General features: G+C 40.1%; 14 non-coding genes and 45 pseudogenes across 14 annotated transcripts; all 59 read left to right on the top strand.

Annotated features, from left to right (window-relative positions):
• Nucleotides 1-37: 37 nt before the first annotated feature.
• On the top strand, nt 38-156 carry LOC146149309 (5S ribosomal RNA; annotated as a pseudogene).
• A 65-nt stretch (nt 157-221) lies between these two features.
• LOC146149308 (5S ribosomal RNA) lies at nt 222-340 on the top strand (annotated as a pseudogene).
• A 65-nt stretch (nt 341-405) lies between these two features.
• On the top strand, nt 406-524 carry LOC146149307 (5S ribosomal RNA). Its single transcript, XR_014497158.1, has one exon. It is a non-coding gene; the product is annotated as a 5S ribosomal RNA (ribosomal RNA).
• Nucleotides 525-598: 74 nt separating this feature from the next.
• LOC146149306 (5S ribosomal RNA) lies at nt 599-717 on the top strand. The gene has a single exon (XR_014496472.1). It is a non-coding gene; the product is annotated as a 5S ribosomal RNA (ribosomal RNA).
• A 65-nt stretch (nt 718-782) lies between these two features.
• Nucleotides 783-901, top strand: LOC146149305 (5S ribosomal RNA; annotated as a pseudogene).
• A 65-nt stretch (nt 902-966) lies between these two features.
• On the top strand, nt 967-1,085 carry LOC146149304 (5S ribosomal RNA; annotated as a pseudogene).
• A 65-nt stretch (nt 1,086-1,150) lies between these two features.
• LOC146149303 (5S ribosomal RNA) lies at nt 1,151-1,269 on the top strand (annotated as a pseudogene).
• Nucleotides 1,270-1,334: 65 nt separating this feature from the next.
• On the top strand, nt 1,335-1,453 carry LOC146149302 (5S ribosomal RNA). Its single transcript, XR_014498002.1, has one exon. It is a non-coding gene; the product is annotated as a 5S ribosomal RNA (ribosomal RNA).
• A 74-nt stretch (nt 1,454-1,527) lies between these two features.
• On the top strand, nt 1,528-1,646 carry LOC146149301 (5S ribosomal RNA; annotated as a pseudogene).
• Nucleotides 1,647-1,711: 65 nt separating this feature from the next.
• Nucleotides 1,712-1,830, top strand: LOC146149300 (5S ribosomal RNA; annotated as a pseudogene).
• A 248-nt stretch (nt 1,831-2,078) lies between these two features.
• On the top strand, nt 2,079-2,197 carry LOC146149299 (5S ribosomal RNA; annotated as a pseudogene).
• A 306-nt stretch (nt 2,198-2,503) lies between these two features.
• Nucleotides 2,504-2,622, top strand: LOC146149298 (5S ribosomal RNA; annotated as a pseudogene).
• A 64-nt stretch (nt 2,623-2,686) lies between these two features.
• Nucleotides 2,687-2,804, top strand: LOC146149297 (5S ribosomal RNA; annotated as a pseudogene).
• Nucleotides 2,805-2,869: 65 nt separating this feature from the next.
• Nucleotides 2,870-2,988, top strand: LOC146149296 (5S ribosomal RNA; annotated as a pseudogene).
• Nucleotides 2,989-3,062: 74 nt separating this feature from the next.
• On the top strand, nt 3,063-3,181 carry LOC146149295 (5S ribosomal RNA; annotated as a pseudogene).
• A 65-nt stretch (nt 3,182-3,246) lies between these two features.
• Nucleotides 3,247-3,365, top strand: LOC146149294 (5S ribosomal RNA; annotated as a pseudogene).
• A 65-nt stretch (nt 3,366-3,430) lies between these two features.
• On the top strand, nt 3,431-3,549 carry LOC146149293 (5S ribosomal RNA; annotated as a pseudogene).
• Nucleotides 3,550-3,614: 65 nt separating this feature from the next.
• Nucleotides 3,615-3,733, top strand: LOC146149292 (5S ribosomal RNA; annotated as a pseudogene).
• A 65-nt stretch (nt 3,734-3,798) lies between these two features.
• On the top strand, nt 3,799-3,917 carry LOC146149291 (5S ribosomal RNA; annotated as a pseudogene).
• A 65-nt stretch (nt 3,918-3,982) lies between these two features.
• LOC146149290 (5S ribosomal RNA) lies at nt 3,983-4,100 on the top strand (annotated as a pseudogene).
• Nucleotides 4,101-4,174: 74 nt separating this feature from the next.
• LOC146149289 (5S ribosomal RNA) lies at nt 4,175-4,293 on the top strand (annotated as a pseudogene).
• A 65-nt stretch (nt 4,294-4,358) lies between these two features.
• LOC146149288 (5S ribosomal RNA) lies at nt 4,359-4,477 on the top strand (annotated as a pseudogene).
• A 65-nt stretch (nt 4,478-4,542) lies between these two features.
• Nucleotides 4,543-4,661, top strand: LOC146149287 (5S ribosomal RNA; annotated as a pseudogene).
• A 431-nt stretch (nt 4,662-5,092) lies between these two features.
• On the top strand, nt 5,093-5,211 carry LOC146149286 (5S ribosomal RNA; annotated as a pseudogene).
• A 65-nt stretch (nt 5,212-5,276) lies between these two features.
• On the top strand, nt 5,277-5,395 carry LOC146149285 (5S ribosomal RNA; annotated as a pseudogene).
• Nucleotides 5,396-5,460: 65 nt separating this feature from the next.
• LOC146149284 (5S ribosomal RNA) lies at nt 5,461-5,579 on the top strand (annotated as a pseudogene).
• Nucleotides 5,580-5,645: 66 nt separating this feature from the next.
• Nucleotides 5,646-5,764, top strand: LOC146149283 (5S ribosomal RNA). Its single transcript, XR_014495483.1, has one exon. It is a non-coding gene; the product is annotated as a 5S ribosomal RNA (ribosomal RNA).
• A 248-nt stretch (nt 5,765-6,012) lies between these two features.
• Nucleotides 6,013-6,131, top strand: LOC146149282 (5S ribosomal RNA). The gene has a single exon (XR_014498021.1). It is a non-coding gene; the product is annotated as a 5S ribosomal RNA (ribosomal RNA).
• A 64-nt stretch (nt 6,132-6,195) lies between these two features.
• LOC146149281 (5S ribosomal RNA) lies at nt 6,196-6,314 on the top strand. Its single transcript, XR_014495495.1, has one exon. It is a non-coding gene; the product is annotated as a 5S ribosomal RNA (ribosomal RNA).
• Nucleotides 6,315-6,388: 74 nt separating this feature from the next.
• LOC146149280 (5S ribosomal RNA) lies at nt 6,389-6,507 on the top strand (annotated as a pseudogene).
• Nucleotides 6,508-6,572: 65 nt separating this feature from the next.
• On the top strand, nt 6,573-6,691 carry LOC146149279 (5S ribosomal RNA; annotated as a pseudogene).
• A 431-nt stretch (nt 6,692-7,122) lies between these two features.
• LOC146149278 (5S ribosomal RNA) lies at nt 7,123-7,241 on the top strand (annotated as a pseudogene).
• A 65-nt stretch (nt 7,242-7,306) lies between these two features.
• Nucleotides 7,307-7,425, top strand: LOC146149277 (5S ribosomal RNA; annotated as a pseudogene).
• A 65-nt stretch (nt 7,426-7,490) lies between these two features.
• On the top strand, nt 7,491-7,609 carry LOC146149276 (5S ribosomal RNA; annotated as a pseudogene).
• Nucleotides 7,610-7,675: 66 nt separating this feature from the next.
• Nucleotides 7,676-7,794, top strand: LOC146149275 (5S ribosomal RNA). The gene has a single exon (XR_014495481.1). It is a non-coding gene; the product is annotated as a 5S ribosomal RNA (ribosomal RNA).
• A 248-nt stretch (nt 7,795-8,042) lies between these two features.
• On the top strand, nt 8,043-8,161 carry LOC146149274 (5S ribosomal RNA). The gene has a single exon (XR_014498020.1). It is a non-coding gene; the product is annotated as a 5S ribosomal RNA (ribosomal RNA).
• A 64-nt stretch (nt 8,162-8,225) lies between these two features.
• On the top strand, nt 8,226-8,344 carry LOC146149273 (5S ribosomal RNA). Its single transcript, XR_014495494.1, has one exon. It is a non-coding gene; the product is annotated as a 5S ribosomal RNA (ribosomal RNA).
• A 74-nt stretch (nt 8,345-8,418) lies between these two features.
• Nucleotides 8,419-8,537, top strand: LOC146149272 (5S ribosomal RNA; annotated as a pseudogene).
• Nucleotides 8,538-8,602: 65 nt separating this feature from the next.
• Nucleotides 8,603-8,721, top strand: LOC146149271 (5S ribosomal RNA; annotated as a pseudogene).
• Nucleotides 8,722-9,152: 431 nt separating this feature from the next.
• On the top strand, nt 9,153-9,271 carry LOC146149270 (5S ribosomal RNA; annotated as a pseudogene).
• Nucleotides 9,272-9,336: 65 nt separating this feature from the next.
• Nucleotides 9,337-9,455, top strand: LOC146149269 (5S ribosomal RNA; annotated as a pseudogene).
• Nucleotides 9,456-9,520: 65 nt separating this feature from the next.
• LOC146149268 (5S ribosomal RNA) lies at nt 9,521-9,639 on the top strand (annotated as a pseudogene).
• Nucleotides 9,640-9,889: 250 nt separating this feature from the next.
• LOC146149267 (5S ribosomal RNA) lies at nt 9,890-10,008 on the top strand (annotated as a pseudogene).
• A 65-nt stretch (nt 10,009-10,073) lies between these two features.
• Nucleotides 10,074-10,192, top strand: LOC146149266 (5S ribosomal RNA). The gene has a single exon (XR_014496174.1). It is a non-coding gene; the product is annotated as a 5S ribosomal RNA (ribosomal RNA).
• Nucleotides 10,193-10,439: 247 nt separating this feature from the next.
• On the top strand, nt 10,440-10,558 carry LOC146149265 (5S ribosomal RNA; annotated as a pseudogene).
• Nucleotides 10,559-10,631: 73 nt separating this feature from the next.
• LOC146149264 (5S ribosomal RNA) lies at nt 10,632-10,750 on the top strand. The gene has a single exon (XR_014496362.1). It is a non-coding gene; the product is annotated as a 5S ribosomal RNA (ribosomal RNA).
• Nucleotides 10,751-10,824: 74 nt separating this feature from the next.
• On the top strand, nt 10,825-10,943 carry LOC146149263 (5S ribosomal RNA). Its single transcript, XR_014496642.1, has one exon. It is a non-coding gene; the product is annotated as a 5S ribosomal RNA (ribosomal RNA).
• A 65-nt stretch (nt 10,944-11,008) lies between these two features.
• On the top strand, nt 11,009-11,127 carry LOC146149262 (5S ribosomal RNA; annotated as a pseudogene).
• Nucleotides 11,128-11,239: 112 nt separating this feature from the next.
• On the top strand, nt 11,240-11,358 carry LOC146149261 (5S ribosomal RNA; annotated as a pseudogene).
• Nucleotides 11,359-11,423: 65 nt separating this feature from the next.
• On the top strand, nt 11,424-11,542 carry LOC146149260 (5S ribosomal RNA; annotated as a pseudogene).
• A 65-nt stretch (nt 11,543-11,607) lies between these two features.
• LOC146149259 (5S ribosomal RNA) lies at nt 11,608-11,726 on the top strand (annotated as a pseudogene).
• A 65-nt stretch (nt 11,727-11,791) lies between these two features.
• Nucleotides 11,792-11,909, top strand: LOC146149258 (5S ribosomal RNA; annotated as a pseudogene).
• Nucleotides 11,910-11,974: 65 nt separating this feature from the next.
• LOC146149257 (5S ribosomal RNA) lies at nt 11,975-12,093 on the top strand. Its single transcript, XR_014497594.1, has one exon. It is a non-coding gene; the product is annotated as a 5S ribosomal RNA (ribosomal RNA).
• Nucleotides 12,094-12,167: 74 nt separating this feature from the next.
• Nucleotides 12,168-12,286, top strand: LOC146149256 (5S ribosomal RNA; annotated as a pseudogene).
• Nucleotides 12,287-12,351: 65 nt separating this feature from the next.
• LOC146149255 (5S ribosomal RNA) lies at nt 12,352-12,470 on the top strand (annotated as a pseudogene).
• A 67-nt stretch (nt 12,471-12,537) lies between these two features.
• Nucleotides 12,538-12,656, top strand: LOC146149254 (5S ribosomal RNA; annotated as a pseudogene).
• A 65-nt stretch (nt 12,657-12,721) lies between these two features.
• LOC146149253 (5S ribosomal RNA) lies at nt 12,722-12,840 on the top strand (annotated as a pseudogene).
• Nucleotides 12,841-12,904: 64 nt separating this feature from the next.
• Nucleotides 12,905-13,023, top strand: LOC146149252 (5S ribosomal RNA). The gene has a single exon (XR_014495492.1). It is a non-coding gene; the product is annotated as a 5S ribosomal RNA (ribosomal RNA).
• A 74-nt stretch (nt 13,024-13,097) lies between these two features.
• Nucleotides 13,098-13,216, top strand: LOC146149251 (5S ribosomal RNA; annotated as a pseudogene).
• The last annotated feature ends 13 nt before the right edge of the window (nt 13,217-13,229 follow it).

Raw genomic sequence — 13,229 nt, 5'->3', positions numbered from 1 at the left:
TTTAAATAGATTAGACCAAAAAATGTTGACCAATACTGCCTACGAACATACCATGTTTAATGCACCCCATCTCGTCCGTTCTCGGAAGTTAAGCAACGTCGGGATTGGTCAGTACTTGGATGGTTGACCGCCTAGGAATACCAATTGTCGTGGTCAAAATATGATTTATTTAAGTTTTTACATTTTTAAATAGATTAGACCAAAAAATGTTGACGAATGCTGCCTACGACCATAACAGGTTGAATGCATCCGATCTCGTCCGGGCTCGTAAGTTAAGCAACGTCGGGATTGGTCAGTACTTGGATTGGTGACCGCCTAGGAATAGCAATTGTCGTAGGCAAAATATGATTTATTTAAGTTTCTAGATTTTCAAGGAGTTTAGACCAAAAAATGTTGAGCAATACTGCCTACGACCATACCAGGTTGAATGCACCCGATCTCGTCCGATCTCGGGAGTTAAGCAACGTCGGGATTGGTTAGTACTTGGATGGGTGACCGCCTAGGAATAGCAATTGTCGTAGGCAAAATATGATTTTTAAAATATAGACAAATGTTTACATTTTCAAAGAGTTTAGACCAAAACATGTTGACCAGTACTGCCTACGACCATACCAGGTTGAATGCTCCCGATTTCGTCCGATCTCGGAAGTTAAACAACCTCGGGATTGTTTAGTACTTGGATGGGTGACCGCCTAGGAATACCAATTGTCGTAGGCAAAATATGATTTATTTAAGTTTCTAAATTTTTAAATAGATTAGACCAAAAAATGTTGACCAATACTGCCTACGAACATATCATGTTTAATGCACCCGATCTCGTCCGATCTCGGAAGTTAAGCAACGTCGGGATTGGTTAGTACTTGGATGGGTGACCGCCTAGGAACACCAATTGTCGTAGGAAAAACATGATTTATTTAGGTTTTTACATTTTTAAATAGATAAGACCAAAAAATGTTGACCAATACTGCCCACGACCATACCAGGTTGAATGCACCCGATCTCGTCCGATCTCGTAAGTTATGCAACCTCGGGGTTGGTTAGTACTTGGATGGGTGACCGCCTAGGAATACCAATTGTCGTAGGCAAAATATGATTTATTTAAGTTTCTACATTTTTAAATAGATTAGACCAAAAAATGTTGACCAATACTGCCTACGAACATACCATGTTTAATGCACCCCATCTCGTCCGTTCTCGGAAGTTAAGCAACGTCGGGATTGGTTAGGACTTGGATGGGTGACCGCCTAGGAATACCAATTGTCGTAGGCAAAATATGATTTATTTAAGTTTCTACATTTTTAAATAGATTAGACCAAAAAATGTTGACCAATACTGCCTACGAACATATCATGTTTAATGCACCCGATCTCGTCCGATCTCGGAAGTTAAGCAACGTCGGGATTGGTTAGTACCTGGATGGGTGACCGCCTAGGAATACCAATTGTCGTAGGCAAAATATGATTTTTAAAATATATACCAATGTTTACATTTTCAATGAGTTTAGACCAAAACATGTTGACCAATACTGCATACCACCATACCAGTTTGAATGCACCCGATCTCGTCCGATCTCGGAAGTTAAGCAACGTCGGGATTGGTTAGTACTTGGATGGGTAACCGCCTAGGAACACCAATTGTCGTAGGAAAAACATGATTTATTTAGGTTTTTACATTTTTAAATAGATAAGACCAAAAAATGTTGACCAATACTGCCCACGACCATACCAGGTTGAATGCACCCGATCTCGTCCGATCTCGTAAGTTATGCAACCTCGGGGTTGGTTAGTACTTGGATGGGTGACCGCCTAGGAATACCAATTGTCGTAGGCAAAATATGATTTATTTAATTTTCTACATTTTTAAATAGATTAGACCAAAAAATGTTGACCAATACTGCGTACGACCACACCAGGTTAATGTACCCAATCTCGTCCGATCTCGTAAGTTAAGCAACGTCGGGATTGGTCAGTACTTGGATGGGTAACCGCCTAGGAATACCAATTGTGGTAGGCAAAATATGATTTATTTAAGTTTTTACATTTTTAAATAGATTAGACCAAAAAATGTTGACGAATGCTGCCTACGACCATAACAGGTTGAATGCACCCGATCTCGTCCGGGCTCGTAAGTTAAGCTACGTCGGGATTGGTCAGTACTTGGATTGGTGACCGCCTAGGAATACAAATTGTCGTAGGCAACATATGATTTATTTAAGTTTCTAGATTTTAAAATAGATTAGACCAAAAAATGTTGAGCAATACTGCCTACGACCCTACCAGGTTGAATGCACCCGATCTCATCCGATCTCGTAAGTTAAGCAACGTCAGGATTGGTTAGTACTTGGATGGGTGACCGCCTAGGAATAGCAACGTCGGGATTGGTTAGTAGTTGGATGGGTGACCGCCTAGGAATAGCAATTGTCGTAGGCAAAATATGATTTTTAAAATATAGACAAATGTTTACATTTTCAAAGAGTTTAGACCAAAACATGTTGACCAGTACTGCCTACGACCATTCCAGGTTGAATGCTCCCGATCTCGTCCGATCTCGAAAGTTAAGCAACGTTGGGATTGGTTAGTATTTGGATGGGTGACCGCCTAGTAATAGCAATTGTCGTAGGCAACATATGATTTATTTAAGTTTTTTGATTTTCAAATAGATTAAACCAAAAATGTTGAGCAATACTGCCTACGACCATACCAGGTTAATGCTCCCGATCTCGTCCGATCTCGGAAGTTAAACAACCTCGGGATTGTTTAGTACTTGAATGGGCGACCGCCTAGGAATACCAATTGTCGTAGGCAAAATATGATTTATTTAAGTTTCTAAATTTTTAAATAGATTAGACCAAAAAATGTTGACCAATACTGCCTACGAACATATCATGTTTAATGCACCCGATCTCGTCCGATCTCGGAAGTTAAGCATCGTCGGGAATGGGTAGTACCTGGTTGGGTGACCGCCTAGGAATACCAATTGTCGTAGGCAAAATATGATTTTTAAAATATATACCAATGTTTACATTTTCAAAGAGTTTAGACCAAAACATGTTGACCAATACTGCCTACCACCATACCAGTTTGAATGCACCCGATCTCGTCCGATCTCGGAAGTTAAGCAACGTCGGGATTGGTTAGTACTTGGATGGGTGACCGCCTAGGAACACCAATTGTCGTAGGAAAAACATGATTTATTTAGGTTTTTACATTTTTAAATAGATAAGACCAAAAAATGTTGACCAATACTGCCCACGACCATACCAGGTTGAATGCACCCGATCTCGTCCGATCTCGTAAGTTATGCAACCTCGGGGTTGGTTAGTACTTGGATGGGTGACCGCCTAGGAATACCAATTGTCGTAGGCAAAATATGATTTATTTAGGTTTTTACATTTTTAAATAGATAAGACCAAAAAATGTTGACCAATACTGCCCACGACCATACCAGGTTGAATGCACCTGATCTCGTCCGATCTCGTAAGTTATGCAACCTCGGGGTTGGTTAGTACTTGGATGGGTGACCGCCTAGGAATACCAATTGTCGTAGGCAAAATATGATTTATTTAACTTTCTACATTTTTAAATGGATTAGACCAAAAAATGTTGACCAATATTGCCTACGACAATACCATGTTTAATGCACCCCACCTCGTCCGTTCTCGGAAGTTAAGCAACGTCGGGATTGGTTAGTACTTGGATTGGTAACCGCCTAGGAATACAAATTGTCGTAGGCAACATATGATTTATTTAAGTTTCTAGATTTTAAAATAGATTAGACCAAAAAATGTTGAGCAATATTGCCTACGACCATACCAGGTTGAATGCACCCGATCTCGTCCGTTCTCGGAAGTTAAGCAACGTCGGGATTGGTTAGTACTTGGATTGGTGACCGCCTAGGAATAGCAATTGTCGTAGGCAAAATATGATTTATTTAAGTTTCTAGATTTTCAAGGAGTTTAGACCAAAAAATGTTGAGCAATACTGCCTACGACCATACCAGGTTAATGCTCCCGATCTCGTCCGATCTCGGAAGTTAAGCAACGTCGGGATTGGTTAGTACCTGGATGGGTGACCGCCTAGGAATACCAATTGTCGTAGGCAAAATATGATTTTTAAAATATATACCAATGTTTACATTTTCAAAGAGTTTAGACCAAAACATGTTGACCAATACTGCCTACCACCATACCAGTTTGAATGCACCCGATCTCGTCCGATCTCGGAAGTTAAGCAACGTCGGGATTGGTAAGTACTTGGATGGGTAACCGCCTAGGAACACCAATTGTCGTAGGAAAAACATGATTTATTTAGGTTTTTACATTTTTAAATAGATAAGACCAAAAAATGTTGACCAATACTGCCCACGACCATACCAGGTTGAATGCACCCGATCTCGTCCGATCTCGTAAGTTATGCAACCTCGGGGTTGGTTAGTACTTGGATGGGTGACCGCCTAGGAATACCAATTGTGGTAGGCAAAATATGATTTATTTAAGTTTCTACATTTTTAAATAGATTAGACCAAAAAATGTTGACCAATACTGCCTACGAACATACCATGTTTAATGCACCCCATCTCGTCCGTTCTCGGAAGTTAAGAAACGTCGGGATTGGTTAGTACTTGGATGGGTGACCGCCTAGGAATACCAATTCTCGTAGGCACAATATGATTTATTTAAGTTTCTACATTTTTAAATAGATTAGACCAAAAAATGTTGACCAATACTGCGTACGACCATACCAGGTTAATGTACCCAATCTCGTCCGATCTCGTAAGTTAAGCAACGTCGGGATTGGTCAGTACTTGGATGGGTGACCGCCTAAGAATACCAATTGTCGTGGTCAAAATATGATTTATTTAAATTTCTACATTTTTAAATAGATTAGACCAAAAAATGTTGACCAATACTGCGTACGACCATACCAGGTTAATGTACCCAATCTCGTCCGATCTCGTAAGTTAAGCAACGTCGGGATTGGTCAGTACTTGGATGGGTGACCGCCTAGGAATACCAATTGTCGTGGTCAAAATATGATTTATTTAAGTTTCTACATTTTTAAATAGATTAGACCAAAAAATGTTGACCAATTCTGCGTACGACCATAACAGGTTGAATGCACCCGATCTCGTCCGGGCTCGTAAGTTAAGCAACGTCGGGATTGGTCAGTACTTGGATTGGTGACCGCCTAGGAATACAAATTGTCGTAGGCAACATATGATTTATTTAAGTTTCTAGATTTTAAAATAGATTAGACCAAAAAATGTTGAGCAATACTGCCTACGACCCTACCAGGTTGAATGCACCCGATCTCGTCCGATCTCGTAAGTTAAGCAACGTCAGGATTGGTTAGTACTTGGATGGGAGACCGCCTAGGAATACCAATTGTCGTAGGCAAAATATGATTCATTCCAGTTTTTACATTTATAAATAGATAAGACCAAAAAAAGTTGACCAATGATGCCTACGACCATAACAGGTTGAATGCACCCGATCTCGTCCGGGCTCGTAAGTTAAGCAACGTCGGGATTGGTCAGTACTTGGATTGGTGACCGCCTAGGAATACAAATTGTCATAGGCAAAATATGATTTTTAAAATATGTTTACATTTTTAAATAGATTAGCTCAAAAAATGTTGACCAATAGTGCCTACGACCATACCAGGTTGAATGCACCCGATCTCGTCCGATCTCGTAAGTTAAGCAACCTCGGGGTTGGTTAGTACTTGGATGGGTGACCGCCTAGGAATACCAATTGTCGTAGGCAAAATATGATTTATTTAAGTTTCTACATTTTTAATTAGATTAGACCAAAAAATGTTGACCAATGATGCCTACGACCATAACAGGTTGAATGCACCCGATCTCGTCCGATCTCGTAAGTTGAACAACGTCGGGATTGGTCTGTACTTGAATTGGTGACCGCCTAGGAATACAAATTATCGTAGGCAAAATATGATTTATTTAAGTTTTTACATTTTTAAATAGATTAGACCATAAATGTTGACCAACACTGTCTACGACCATACCAGGTTGAATGCACCCGATCTCGTCCGATCTCGGAAGTTAAGCATGGTCGGGATTGGTTAGTACTTGGATGGGTGACCGCCTAGGAATACCAATTGTCGTAGGCAAAATATGATTTATTTAAGTTTTTACTTTTTTAAATAGATTAGACGTAAAATGTTGAGAAATACTGCTTACGACCATACCAGGTTGAATGCACCCGATCTCGTCCGATCTCGGAAGTTAAGCAACGTCGGGATTGGTTAGTACTTGGATGGGTGACCGCCTAGGAATACCAATTGTCGTAGGCAAAATATGATTTTTAAAATATATACCAATGTTTACATTTTCAAAGAGTTTAGACCAAAACATGTTGACCAATACTGCCTACCACCATACCAGTTTGAATGCACCCGATCTCGTCCGATCTCGGAAGTTAAGCAACGTCGGGATTGGTTAGTACTTGGATGGGTAACCGCCTAGGAACACCAATTGTCGTAGGAAAAACATGATTTATTTAGGTTTTTACATTTTTAAATAGATAAGACCAAAAAATGTTGACCAATACTGCCCACGACCATACCAGGTTGAATGCACCCGATCTCGTCCGATCTCGTAAGTTATGCAACCTCGGGGTTGGTTAGTACTTGGATGGGAGACCGCCTAGGAATACCAATTGTGGTAGGCAAAATATGATTTATTTAAGTTTCTACATTTTTAAATAGATTAGACCAAAAAATGTTGACCAATACTGCGAACGACCATACCAGGTTAATGTACCCAATCTCGTCCGATCTCGTAAGTTAAGCAACGTCGGGATTGGTCAGTACTTGGATGGGTGACCGCCTAGGAATACCAATTGTCGTGGTCAAAATATGATTTATTTAAGTTTCTACATTTTTAAATAGATTAGACCAAAAAATGTTGACCAATACTGCGTACGACCATACCAGGTTAATGTACCCAATCTCGTCCGATCTCGTAAGTTAAGCTACGTCGGGATTGGTCAGTACTTGGATGGGTGACCCCCTAGGAATACCAATTGTCGTGGTCAAAATATGATTTATTTAAGTTTCTACATTTTTAAATAGATTAGACCAAAAAATGTTGACCAATACTGCGTACGACCATAACAGGTTGAATGCACCCGATCTCGTCCGGGCTCGTAAGTTAAGCAACGTCGGGATTGGTCAGTACTTGGATTGGTGACCGCCTAGGAATACAAATTGTCGTAGGCAACATATGATTTATTTAAGTTTCTAGATTTTAAAATAGATTAGACCAAAAAATGTTGAGCAATACTGCCTACGACCCTACCAGGTTGAATGCACCCGATCTCATCCGATCTCGTAAGTTAAGCAACGTCAGGATTGGTTAGTACTTGGATGGGAGACCGCCTAGGAATACCAATTGTCGTAGGCAAAATATGATTTATTCCAGTTTTTACATTTATAAATAGATAAGACCAAAAAATGTTGACCAATGATGCCTACGACCATAACAGGTTGAATGCACCCGATCTCGTCCGGGCTCGTAAGTTAAGCAACGTCGGGATTGGTCAGTACTTGGATTGGTGACCGCCTAGGAATACAAATTGTCATAGGCAAAATATGATTTTTAAAATATGTTTACATTTTTAAATAGATTAGCTCAAAAAATGTTGACCAATAGTGCCTACGACCATACCAGGTTGAATGCACCCGATCTCGTCCGATCTCGTAAGTTAAGCAACCTCGGGGTTGGTTAGTACTTGGATGGGTGACCGCCTAGGAATACCAATTGTCGTAGGCAAAATATGATTTATTTAAGTTTCTACATTTTTAATTAGATTAGACCAAAAAATGTTGACCAATGATGCCTACGACCATAACAGGTTGAATGCACCCGATCTCGTCCGATCTCGTAAGTTGAACAACGTCGGGATTGGTCTGTACTTGAATTGGTGACCGCCTAGGAATACAAATTATCGTAGGCAAAATATGATTTATTTAAGTTTTTACATTTTTAAATAGATTAGACCATAAATGTTGACCAACACTGTCTACGACCATACCAGGTTGAATGCACCCGATCTCGTCCGATCTCGGAAGTTAAGCATGGTCGGGATTGGTTAGTACTTGGATGGGTGACCGCCTAGGAATACCAATTGTCGTAGGCAAAATATGATTTATTTAAGTTTTTACTTTTTTAAATAGATTAGACGTAAAATGTTGAGAAATACTGCTTACGACCATACCAGGTTGAATGCACCCGATCTCGTCCGATCTCGGAAGTTAAGCAACGTCGGGATTGGTTAGTACTTGGATGGGTGACCGCCTAGGAATACCAATTGTCGTAGGCAAAATATGATTTTTAAAATATATACCAATGTTTACATTTTCAAAGAGTTTAGACCAAAACATGTTGACCAATACTGCCTACCACCATACCAGTTTGAATGCACCCGATCTCGTCCGATCTCGGAAGTTAAGCAACGTCGGGATTGGTTAGTACTTGGATGGGTAACCGCCTAGGAACACCAATTGTCGTAGGAAAAACATGATTTATTTAGGTTTTTACATTTTTAAATAGATAAGACCAAAAAATGTTGACCAATACTGCCCACGACCATACCAGGTTGAATGCACCCGATCTCGTCCGATCTCGTAAGTTATGCAACCTCGGGGTTGGTTAGTACTTGGATGGGTGACCGCCTAGGAATACCAATTGTGGTAGGCAAAATATGATTTATTTAAGTTTCTACATTTTTAAATAGATTAGACCAAAAAATGTTGACCAATACTGCGAACGACCATACCAGGTTAATGTACCCAATCTCGTCCGATCTCGTAAGTTAAGCAACGTCGGGATTGGTCAGTACTTGGATGGGTGACCGCCTAGGAATACCAATTGTCGTGGTCAAAATATGATTTATTTAAGTTTCTACATTTTTAAATAGATTAGACCAAAAAATGTTGACCAATACTGCGTACGACCATACCAGGTTAATGTACCCAATCTCGTCCGATCTCGTAAGTTAAGCTACGTCGGGATTGGTCAGTACTTGGATGGGTGACCCCCTAGGAATACCAATTGTCGTGGTCAAAATATGATTTATTTAAGTTTCTACATTTTTAAATAGATTAGACCAAAAAATGTTGACCAATACTGCGTACGACCATAACAGGTTGAATGCACCCGATCTCGTCCGGGCTCGTAAGTTAAGCAACGTCGGGATTGGTCAGTACTTGGATTGGTGACCGCCTAGGAATACAAATTGTCGTAGGCAACATATGATTTATTTAAGTTTCTAGATTTTAAAATAGATTAGACCAAAAAATGTTGAGCAATACTGCCTACGACCCTACCAGGTTGAATGCACCCGATCTCATCCGATCTCGTAAGTTAAGCAACGTCAGGATTGGTTAGTACTTGGATGGGAGACCGCCTAGGAATACCAATTGTCGTAGGCAAAATATGATTTATTCCAGTTTTTACATTTATAAATAGATAAGACCAAAAAATGTTGACCAATGATGCCTACGACCATAACAGGTTGAATGCACCCGATCTCGTCCGGGCTCGTAAGTTAAGCAACGTCGGGATTGGTCAGTACTTGGATTGGTGACCGCCTAGGAATACAAATTGTCATAGGCAAAATATGATTTTTAAAATATGTTTACATTTTTAAATAGATTAGCTCAAAAAATGTTGACCAATAGTGCCTACGACCATAACAGGTTGAATGCACCCGATCTCGTCCGATCTCGTAAGTTGAACAACGTCGGGATTGGTCTGTACTTGAATTGGTGACCGCCTAGGAATACAAATTATCGTAGGCAAAATATGATTTATTTAAGTTTTTACATTTTTAAATAGATTAGACCAAAAAATGTTGACCAATAGTGCCTTCGACCATACCAGGTTCAATGCACCCGATTTCGTCCGATCTCGGAAGTTAAGCGACGTCGGGATTGGTTAGTACTTGGATGGGTGACCGCCTAGGAATACCAATTCTCGTAGGAAAAACATGATTTATTTAAGTTTTTACATGTTTAAATAGCTAAGACCAAAAAATGTTGACCAATAGTGCCTACGACCATACCATGTTTAATGCACCCGATCTCGTCCGATCTCGGAAGTTAAGCAACGTCGGGATTGGTTAGTACTTGGATGGGAGACCGCCTAGGAATACCAATGGTCGTAGGCAAAATATGATTTATTTAAGTTTCTACATTTTTAAATAGATTAGACCAAAAAATGTTGACCAATACTGCCTACGACCATACCAGGTTAATGTACCCAATCTCGTCCGATCTCGTAAGTTAAGCAACGTCGGGATTGGTCAGTACTTGGATGGGTGAACACCTAGGAATACCAATTGTCGTTGGCAAAATATGATTTATTTAAGTTTCTAATTTATAAATAGATTAGACCAAAAAATGTTGATCGACACAACCTACGACCATACCATGTTTAATGCACCCGATCTCGTCCGGTCTCGGAAGTTAAACAACGTAAGGATTGGTTAGTACTTGGATGGGTGACCGCCTAGGAATAACAATTGTCGTAGGCAAATATAATTTTTATATTATATATAAATGTTTACATTTTCAAGGAGTTTAGACCAAAAAATGTTGAGCAATACTGCCTACGACCATACCAGGTTGAATGAACCCGATCTCGTCCGATCTCGGAAGTTAAGCCACCACGGGATTGGTTAGTACTTGGATGGGTGACCGCCTAGGAATACCAATTGTCGTAGGCAAAATATGATTTTTTAAATATAGACCAATGTTTACATTTTCAAAGAGTTTAGACCAAAACATGTTGAGCAGTACTGCCTGCGACCATACCAGGTTGAATGCACCCGATCTCGTCCGACCTCGGAAGTTAAGCGACGTCGGGATTGGTAAGTACTTGGATGGGTGACCGCCTAGGAATACCAATTGTCGTAGGCAAAATATGATTTACTACAGTTTTTACATTTTTAAATAGATTAGACCAAAAAATGTTGACCAATACTGGCTACGACCATGCCAGGTTGAATGCACCCGATCTCGTCCGATCTCGGAAGTTATGCAACCTCGGGATTGTTTAGTACTTGGATTGGTGACCGCCTAGGAATACAAATTGTCGTAGGCAACATATGATTTATGGTGACCGCCTAGGAATACAAATTGTCGTAGGCAACATATGATTTATTTAAGTTTCTAGATTTTAAAATAGATTAGACCAAAAAATATTGAGCAATACTGCCTACGACCCTACCAGGTTGAATGCACCCGATCTCGTCCGATCTCGTAAGTTAAGCAACGTCAGGATTGGTTAGTACTTGGATGGGTGACCGCCTAGGAATAGCAATTGTCGTAGGCAAAATATGATTTATTTAAGTTTCTAGATTTTCAAGGAGTTTAGACCAAAAAATGTTGAGCAATACTGCCTACGACCATACCAGGTTGAATGCACCCGATCTCGTCCGATCTCGTAAGTTAAGCAACGTCAGGATTGGTTAGTACTTGGATGGGTGACCGCCTAGGAATAGCAATTGTCGTAGGCAAAATATGATTTATTTAAGTTTCTAGATTTTCAAGGAGTTTAGACCAAAAAATGTTGAGCAATACTGCCTACGACCATTCCAGGTTGAATGCTCCCGATCTCGTCCGATCTCGAAAGTTAAGCAACGTTGGGATTGGTTAGTATTTGGATGGGTGACCGCCTAGTAATAGCAATTGTCGTAGGCAACATATGATTTATTTAAGTTTTTAGATTTTCAAATAGATTAAACCAAAAAATGTTGAGCAATACTGCCTACGACCATACCAGGTTAATGCTCCCGATCTCGTCCGATCTCGGAAGTTAAACAACCTCGGGATTGTTTAGTACTTGAATGGGTGACCGCCTAGGAATACCAATTGTCGTAGGCAAAATATGATTTATTTAAGTTTCTAAATTTTTAAATAGATTAGACCAAAAAATGTTGACCAATACTGCCTACGAACATATCATGTTTAATGCACCCGATCTCGTCCGATCTCGGAAGTTAAGCAACGTCGGGATTGGGTAGTACCTGGATGGGTGACCGCCTAGGAATACCAATTGTCGTAGGCAAAATATGATTTTTAAAATATATACCAATGTTTACATTTTCAAAGAGTTTAGACCAAAACATGTTGACCAATACTGCCTACCACCATACCAGTTTGAATGCACCCGATCTCGTCCGATCTCGGAAGTTAAGCAACGTCGGGATTGGTTAGTACCTGGATGGGTGACCGCCTAGGAACACCAATTGTCGTAGGAAAAACATGATTTATTTAGGTTTTTACATGTTTAAATAGATAAGACCAAAAAATGTTGACCAATACTGCCCACGACCATACCAGGTTGAATGCACCCGATCTCGTCCGATCTCGTAAGTTATGCAACCTCGGGGTTGGTTAGTACTTGGATGGGTGACCGCCTAGGAATACCAATTGTCGTAGGCAACATATATTATTTATTTAAGTTTCTACATTTTTAAATGGATTAGACCAAAAAATGTTGACCAATATTCCCTACGAACATACCATGTTTAATGCACCCCACCTCGTCCGTTCTCGGAAGTTAAGCAACGTCGGGATTGGTTAGTACTTGGATGGGTGACCGCCTAGGAATACCAATTGTCGTAGTCAAAATAAGATTTATTTAGGTTTCTACATTTTTAAATAGATTAGACCAAAAAATGTTGACCAATACTGCCTACGAACATATCATGTTTAATGCACCTGATCTCGTCCGATCTCGGAAGTTAGGCATGGTCGGGATTGGTTAGTACTTGGATGGGTGACCGCCTAGGAATACCAATTGTCGTAGGCAAAATATGATTTATTTAAGTTTTTACTTTTTTAAATAGATTAGACGTAAAATGTTGAGAAATACTGCTTACGACCATACCAGGTTGAATGCACCCGATCTCGTCCGATCTCGGAAGTTAAGCAACGTCGGGATTGGTTAGTACTTGGATGGGTGACCGCCTAGGAATACCAATTGTCGTAGGCAAAATATGATTTTTAAAATATATACCAATGTTTACATTTTCAAAGAGTTTAGACCAAAACATGTTGACCAATACTGCCTACCACCATACCAGTTTGAATGCACCCGATCTCGTCCGATCTCGGAAGTTAAGCAACGTCGGGATTGGTTAGTACTTGGATGGGTAACCGCCTAGGAACACCAATTGTCGTAGGAAAAACATGATTTAT

Source organism: Ascidiella aspersa, chromosome 4 (assembly GCF_963924565.1).
Source record: "Ascidiella aspersa chromosome 4, kaAscAspe10.2, whole genome shotgun sequence".
Classification (NCBI taxonomy): Eukaryota; Metazoa; Chordata; class Ascidiacea; order Phlebobranchia; family Ascidiidae; genus Ascidiella; species Ascidiella aspersa.
The sequence above is the reverse complement of the archived record's forward strand: the minus strand, read 5'-3'. Positions and strand labels throughout refer to the sequence as shown.